Source organism: Chrysochloris asiatica, unplaced genomic scaffold (assembly GCF_000296735.1).
Source record: "Chrysochloris asiatica unplaced genomic scaffold, ChrAsi1.0 scaffold00115, whole genome shotgun sequence".
Taxonomy (NCBI): domain Eukaryota; kingdom Metazoa; phylum Chordata; class Mammalia; order Afrosoricida; family Chrysochloridae; genus Chrysochloris; species Chrysochloris asiatica.
The window spans coordinates 6,874,957-6,883,799 of record NW_006408633.1 but is presented as its reverse complement, the minus strand read 5'-3'; the positions used below and the strand labels follow the sequence as shown (position 1 = coordinate 6,883,799).

General features: G+C 39.9%; 1 pseudogene; it reads left to right on the top strand.

Moving 5' to 3' along the window:
* Positions 1-3,825: 3,825 nt before the first annotated feature.
* LOC102840858 lies at positions 3,826-4,973 on the top strand (annotated as a pseudogene).
* Positions 4,974-8,843: the final 3,870 nt, after the last annotated feature.

Below are 8,843 nucleotides of genomic sequence, written 5' to 3'. Positions count from 1 at the left end.
AAACTATGGATAACATTAGGAAGAATGGGTATTCCAGAACACTTAATTATGGTCAAAGGAAACCTATACATAGACCAAGAGGCAGCCATTTAAGCAGAACAAGGGGACACTAAATAGTTTTAAATCAGGAAAACTGTGTGCCAGGATTGTGTTTGTCCACCATACTTATTCAATCTGAATACTGAGCAAATAATTCAAGAAGCTGGATTATATCAAGACAAATGTATCAGGATTGAAGGCAGACTCATTAACAACCTGCAATATGTAGGTGATACAATCTTGCTTGCTGAAAGTAAAGGACTTTAAATAAATATTTACTGATAAAGATCAAAGACTACAGCCTTAAATATGGATTGCACCTCAATGTAAAAAAAAAAAAAAAAATGCTTATAACTGGACCAATAAATAACATCATGATAAACAGAAAGATTAAAATTGTCAAAGACTTCATTTTGCTTGGATCCACAATCAACGCTCAAGGAAACAGTAGTTAAGAAGTCAAAGGAATATTACATTAGGCAAATCTGCTATAAACTATCTCTTAAAATTATTCAAGAGCAAAGATGTCAGTTTGAGGAGTAAGATATAGCACACCTTGGGAAGCTGGAAAATTAATAAGCAGACCATAGAAGAATCAATATAATTCAGGTATGGTGTTGGGAAAGAAGACTGAAAGAATCATGGACTGCTAGTTGTTTCTGTTGTCGTTGTTAAGTGCCATCAAGTCAGTTCCAACCCATAGTGACCCTGTATAGGGTTTCTAAGAAGTGGCTGGTGAGCTTGAATTGCCACCCTTGCAGTTCAAACCAACTTTGCAGTCCAGCACATTAGCCCACCTCGCCAAAAGAGAACTGCATGGGCTGCTAGAGGAGCCATCAAATCTGTCTTGGAGGAAGCACAGCCAGAATGCTCCTCAGAGGCGAGGATGGCGAGATATCACCTCTTTTGCTTTGGACATGTCAGGAGGGATCAGTCCCTGGAGAAGGACTTCATGCTTGCCAAAGTGTAAGATCGGCAAAAAAGAGGAACATCTTCAATGAAATGGACTAACACAGTGGAAGCCCCAATGGGCTCAAACAGAACAATTGTGAGGATGGCAGTGTTTTGTTCTGTTGTACATAAGGTTGCTGTGAGTCGGAACCCACTCAGTGCCACATAACAGCAAAAAAAGGTTATTCTAATGCACAGTCAGAGTTGTTAGGGGAATAGTCATCTAAGTCAGGGTTTTCTATTAGTAACAGGTGAAAACACTCAGACTGCTGTGGAGACCCTAGTGAGCATCCCCACGTTGGAGTTCCTTAAGCCCTCAAGGTAGATATTTCCTTTGGGGATGTTAATTGTAGGTTTCTCCTGGGACTGGGGTCTTAACATCTAAAATTGGCTCCATTATTGTCAATAGGGGAAGCATTAGACTGCTAACCTAATGGTTGGTGGTTCAAACCCACTAGCTGCTCATCGGAGAAAGAAGAGACAGCCTACTTCTGTAAAGATTTACCTCCTTGGAAAGTCCCTTGGGCAGTTCTATTTATTCTGTAGGGTTGCTATGAGTCAGCAGTGACTGTGGCAATCAGCGGGGTTCTAATCCTTGTTGTTGTTGTGAAGTGCAGTTGAGTCGCTTCTGACTCATAGTGACCCTGTATAGGGTTTCCAAGAAGGGACTGATGGGTTTGAACTACCAACCTTGTTACTAGCAGTACAGTGTTTATTCTACAGTGCCATGCCAGGACTCCTTAGAGAACTAACAAAACCACGTGCCTTTGAATATTTATAGCATGTTAAGGAACAAAGGGATTAAAGAACCTGCTCAACTATTTCATCAAAGTTAAAAATAAAAGCAACACTGTAAAAAGTGTTTAATAAAATACTATATTTTAGTTAATGATGAATTTAGATATGATGTTCCGCGGGAGAAAGATGAGGCTTTCTGCTCCCGTAAAGATTTACAGCCCCGGAAACCCTGTACAGGGTCGCTATGAGTCCGAACCGACTCCACGGCACATCACAAAAGCAACATCAAGATCCTGGAGTCCTGGTGTGACGCTGTGGGTTAATGCGCCAGATTGCAAAGCCGTTTGAACTACAAGGTCGGTGGTTCAAGCTTACCAGTCGCTCCGTGGAAACCCTATACACGGTCGCTATGAGTCAGAACTGACTCAACGGCATTTAACAACAACAACATCAAGGCGTGAAATGGCACTTAGGATCAGCTCTGGACTGGAACCACCATGTAGGCAGTTCAAACCCACCAGCCATTCCTTGGAGACCTTATATAGGGTCACTAGGAGTCGGAACCGACTCAATGACACTTGACAACAACATCAAGATATGAGGGAGCATAGTGACTCCATACAATAAACATTGGACTTCAAACAACAAAGTCTATTTTTCAAGCCCTCCAACCACTCCGGCTGTTCCTCAGGAGAAAGATGAGGCTTTCTGCTCCCACAAAGATTTAAAAAGCCTCAAAAACCCTATACAAGGTCACTATGAGTCAGAAACGACTCGATGGCAATTAACAACACCAACAATCAAGATTAGAATCATTGGTCAGTTTGCCACACTGTAGCAGCTTGCATGTTACTGTAATACTGGAAGCTATGCCACTGGAATTGCATATATCAACAAGGTCATCCGTGATGGGCAGGTTTCAGCCGAGCTTCTGGATTCAGACAGACTAGGAAGGCGGAGCTGACATACTGCTGAAAAAAGTCACCAGTGAAAGCCTTTAAAATACAGGGGAAAGCTACATGATAAAGTGCTGGAATATGAGCTCATCGGGTTGGAAGGCACTTAATGTGACTGGAAAAGAGCTGCCTCTCCGGAGTACAGTTGATCTTAATGATGTGGATGGAAGACAGCTTCCAGGGCCTTCATTTGCTTTTGTGGCATGACTCAAAATTAGAAGAAACAGTTGCAAACATCCACCAATAGTTGGACTGTGGAATGCACAAACTATAAATCTAGAAAAACTGTTGTTATGCCATCGAGTTGGTTCCAATGCATAGAGACCCTGGATAGAGTTTCTGAGGCTGTAAATCTTTGTGGAGCTGAAAGCCTTATCTTTCTCCTGTTGAGCTGGTGAGCTCAGAGCACTAGCCTTGTGAGTCACAGTTTAGAGCCACTGGGCTCCCTAGGAAAATTAGAAAGCATAACAAATAAAATGGAAGATATAAATTTTGGTATGCTAAGCATTGTTGTCATTAAGTGCCATTGAGCCATTTCCAACTCATAACCACCCTAGATAAGTTTTCTAAGGAGTGGCTGTGAGTTTGAACTGAGGATCTTGGGGCTCAAAGGACCTTGTGGTCTATAGCGCCACACCAGGACTCCATATCCTAAGCATTAATGAGCTGAAATGTACTGGTATTGGCCATTTTGAATCAAATGATCATACAGTCTATGATGCCAGGGAAAGCTAATTGAAGTGGAACAGCATCACATACATTATCAAAAAAGAGCATTTCAAGATCTATCCTGAAGTACAATGCTGTCAGTGATAGGATAATGTTCAAACACCTACAAGGAAAACCAGTTAATGTGCTTGTTATTCAAATTTATACACCAACCACTAAAGCCAAAGATGATGACATTGAAGATTTTCACCAACTTCTGCAGTCTGAAATAGATCATATATACAGTCAAGATGCATTTATAATTACCTGTGATTGGAATGTGAAAATTGGAAACAAAGGAAGATCAGAAGTTGGAAAATGACATTTGATATCACATGACAGAGTTTTTCAAGACAAATGATTTATTTGTTGCAAATACCTTTTTTCAACAATGTCAATTGTGGCATCTTGGGAAGTGACGGGAGCAGCCGCCATGGAAGGACAGTAGGAGAAAGATCCATGGGTTGCTGCTTGGTTAAAAAAATACATATATTTGGCAATCATCCTAATCCACAATATGAAATGAATCTACAGAGCACAGAGATTTTGTATCACCGTTAAGATTGTAACAAATCCTGAGACAGAGATGTCTCCCTGATAAGAGAAAACCCAAAACAGAAAGCCAGTGATGTGAATCAGAAGCTAAGCATTTTCAAGACCTTCTATTTGAGAGTGTGAGTTTTCCCTCTTCCAGTGTGGTGCTATAAGATCAGCACTGGACTGGAAAACCACAAGGTCAGCAGTTCAACCCCACCAGCTGTTCCTTGGAAACCCTATATAAGGTTGCTATGAGTCAGAACTGATTCCATGGCACCTAACAACAAAAACAAACCTCTCTGTGCTGATTCTAGATACCCGAGTGCTTTGGTTGACAATGCAGTGGTGCTTGGAGCAAAGGATACCTCACTAAGTAGTTTCATCCCTGCAGTGAATGATTTGACCTCTGATCTTTTTCACACCCGATACAAAAATGAAGACATAAAGCTGGAATTGACATAACTTGGAAAATATCTAACTGCAACTTTGTTGTTGTTGTTGAATACTGTTGAGTTAGTTCTGACATGTAGCGACCAAGGAATTTTGTCATAGAGTTTCTAAGGAGCAGCTGGTGGGTTTGAACCACTGACTTTGAGTTTCATACCGGCCTTGTGATTCAGTGCTTTTCCTACAGCGTCACACCAGTACTCCAAATGCAACTTTAGTATTAGAAAAGTGTCTATAAAAGGACCTCAAGAAAGCAGAGCAGTATCCTTCTCTACAGAAAGGGCCAAAATTGACTAGCATTTTCAGAGCCTGGACTTCCTAAAAACAAAATCAGAGTTCTGATGTGGAATCAAAGCCAGAGAGAAGCAATGTTCAGTAAGAGGCCTGGATGCTTCTCTGTCTCAACAGTCACTGCTAGCACTATTGGAGAAGTAAAGGTTTACTTCAAAAGTAAACCTTTGAAGAAAAAAAATGAAATCTTATTTAGATTTACTACCAAACCCATCTCTTGCTCAAGCGAAAATTCAAGAAGCAAAGAGAGAATTATATACCACTGCAGCCAAACTCGCATAGAAAGTAGAAATGATAGAACTGTGATCACAGTCAAACAAACATCATTTCTCCTAACAAAGTAAACTGAATATGACTTCAAAGAATGGTTTCCTTTTCACATCCCTTATTGTTGTTGTTGTTGTTGTTAAGTGCTGTTGAGTCAGTTCCAACTCACAGTGACCCTGTATAGGGTTTCCAAGGAGCAACTCATCTTGTGGTTCAAAACCAACCTTGTGGTCCAGTGCATTATTCTGCAGCACCACATCAGGACTCCTTGACATCCTGAGTAACTTAATTTCTGTGTTCTTAGATGAAATAATAATTGAAGTCTTGGTGTGATGCTGTAAGATAAGCGCCCAACTGTTAACCACAAGGTTGGTAGTTCAAACCGACCAGATACTTCTCAGAAACCCTGTACAGGGTCACTATGACTTGGAACTGGTTCAACAGTGCTTAACAACAGCAATATACATGTCAACCTCACCAGATGGAACATGGGAATCAAATTGCCTATATCTAAGAAAAGAGACTATGGAGAAGTTCAATTTCATCAATTAGAACAAAGCCAGGGGCCAGCAGAGCAACAGATCATCAATTACTCCTCTGGAAGTTCAGGTTGAAGCTATGCATCAGTGTTGTATACCGTCACCACACTTACTCAATCTGTACGCTGAGCACATTATCTGAGAAGCTGGACTATATGAAGGCGAATGTGGCATCAGAACTAGAGGAAGATTTATTAATATTAATGTGTGGTACGTAGATAACACAATCTTGCTTGCTGAAAGCAAAGAGAACTTGAAGCACTTACTGATGAAGATCAAAGATGACAGTCTTCAATATGGATTTCACTTCAATATAAAGAATACAAAAACCCACACAACTAGACCAATAAACAATATCATGGTAAACAAAGAAAAGAATGAGGTTGAGAAGGATTTAATTTTACTTGACTCAATAATCAACACCCATGGAAGCAGCAGTCAAGAAATCAAGCAACATATTACACTGGGCAAATCTACTGTAAAAGAACTCTTTAAAGTGTTAAAAAGCAAAGATGTCACTTTTAGGAGTAAGGTACGCCTGACTCAAATATAATATTGTCAACTGCCTCATATTCATGAGAAAGTTGGACAGTGTATCAGGAAGACTGAAGAAAATGTGATGCATTTGAATTGTGGTGTTGGCAAAAGTTATTGAATATACTGTAAACTGCCAGAAGAATAGGCAAATCTATCTTGGAAAAAGTACAAACAGAATTCTCAATAGATGTGAGGATAGTAAAACTTCGTCTTATGCACTTTGGACATATTATCAGAAAGACCAATCATTGGAGAAGGACATCAGGCATGATGAAAACAGTTATCAAAAAACAGGAAGACTCTGTAACATTGGGCCGAAACATAGTAATGATTGTGAGGAGGGCATAGGACCAGCTAGTTTTTCTGTTGTACATAGTATCACTATGTTTTGGAACTGACCTGATGGTTCTTAACAACTAACAACAAAATAGTAAAAGCATAGATTGCCTTAAAGAGACAGTTGGCGAAATGATGGACATCAAAGACAGTTCTGATTGAGATCTCAGAAGGAAGTGACGACAGCCATAGAAAAAGTCTCTACCATCTTGCTGTTGTTAGGTGCCATCGAGTTACTTTTGACTCATACTAACCCTATGCACACACGCAAAAAAAAAACCACTGCCCATTCCTGCGCCATCGTCACTATCATTATTACTCTTAAGTTTATTGCTGCTACCACTTTGTTAAGTGCTAATTCATTGCATCACATTGGGGGTTTTCCTCTTTTCACAGACCTCTACTTTACTAAGCATGATGTCCCTCCTGATAATATGTCTGAAGTATGAAAGATGAAGTATCACTATCCTGACTTCTAAGGAACATTCTGGTTGTACTTCTTCCAATATAGATTTCTCTCTATCATCTTAATGAATACATATGGTCCCAGCAACTGAACTTTACTAGGAATATGGGCTTCTGATGAGACTTTAAAAGAAAATGATGAGCAGTATTTCCAATATTGGACAATGGAGCTTCTTATACAGTGGCAAATAACATGTCCAAATTATGTTCAAATGTTTCGGAGAAGAATATTAAAAGTACCATGGATTGCCAGAAGAACAAACTGTTGAAAGAAGTACAGCCAGAATGTTCCTTAGAAGCCAGGATGGACAGACTTCACCTCTCATACTTTGGACATATTACCAGGAGGGACCAGTTCCTAGAGAAGGACATCATGCTTGGTATAGTCAAAAGTCAGTGAAAAATAGAAAGACCCCCAACAAGATGAATTGACACAGTGGGAGCGCCAACAGGCTCAAGTGTAACAACATTTGTGAAGATGGCACAGGACTGGGCAGTGTTTCATTCTGCTGTGCTTAGGATCATTATGAATCAGAACCAACTCTATGCCATCTAACAACAAATAATGTGTTTGAATTCTCTTTAAATGTTTGGTGAAAGGTAGACTTGCAAGTGATGAATTTGGCTATCTGGCTGATATTTCTAAATACGATCTTTAAAGGGGTCATGTGGTTTCTTCATACCACTTATACTAAACTGTGAGAGAAAAGAGTTGGACTTAAAAATGAACTGTGAAAAATGAAAACAGAGTTTAGAGATTTGGAAGCGTCTGTTGTACAAGCTAAGGTTATATGCTCTAAAATGTTCACCAAGAATGTGACTACATAATCTTTAGCTAAAGAGATTAAGCATATCACTGATGGTTCTCACCAATTGCCACAGTAAAAAACAACAACAACAACAAAAAAAAAACCCCATCATTTTAGATTGAAAGGGATAGAGGAAAAATGAAAGGAAAGAATGTTGTGTGCCTCTTGGTATTTTACAGGCCGGAAATAGGTGAAAGGAACTGTATCTATTGTGCTCCAAGAAAATAAAAGGACCATTCCTGGAGAAGCTAAGAGCTCAATAGAACTTTTGGAAGAAGCAGAGGAAACAGAGCCTTTATGGTCTCAAAGGGTCGGGCCAAAGTCTATTGGAACTCAAAGGGTGGGGTCACAACCTCCTAGCTTTCAAAGAGTAAAATCTTTGTCCACTCAGTTCCAGAGAGTGGGGTCACCATTAATGTGTGCTATGGTGATGGGGCCACAGCCCTAAATTGAGTGTCATGGTTGCCATGCATAAGGGCCAAAGAATGGTACCTGCCTGGGCCAAAGGATTATAGTTGCTGCTCAACTGAGCTAGGAGAATGTGGCTACCTAAAGCCAAGGGAGCTGAATTGCCATTCCAGAGATCCTGAAAGTTGGATCTGAGAGATCGTGACCCAGAATTCATAGAACTTGGCCAATACCTCAAGTCTAGGCCATTGTCCAGATGACCCTAGAGAAAGAGGATTAATTTCAAACCTTGAGAGCTGGTGTAATTTTTCTGCTAAGTTTTGGATTTTCTTGGTACCAGTTATACGTTCTTTCCCTCTAGTTTCTCTCATTTAAAAGGAAAATGTCTCTCTTGTGCCTATTTTACCATGGTACTTTGGAAATAGATAACTTGTATTCTAGATTTCACAGGTTTACAGATGAAGAGGAAATTTGCCCCAGGATGGAATATGTCAACAGTTTCACCTATGTTTGATTTAGATGATTCAGAAGAGTAGTTTAGAGTTGGAGTTGATTTAAGACTTTTGGGATAATATATGGGGTGAAGGTATTTTTCATGTGACAAGTAAATCATTTTTAGGGGGATAAAGGATGGAATTGTCATTGATTGAATTGTTGTTGTTGTTAAGTGCTGTTGAGTTGGGTCCAACTTATAATGACCCTATGTAGGGTTTCTGAAGAGCAGCTGGTGAATTTGAAGTGCTGAGCTTGCAATTCAAACCCACTTGTGGTACAGTGCATTATCCCACAGTGCCACACCAGGATTCCGTTGAATT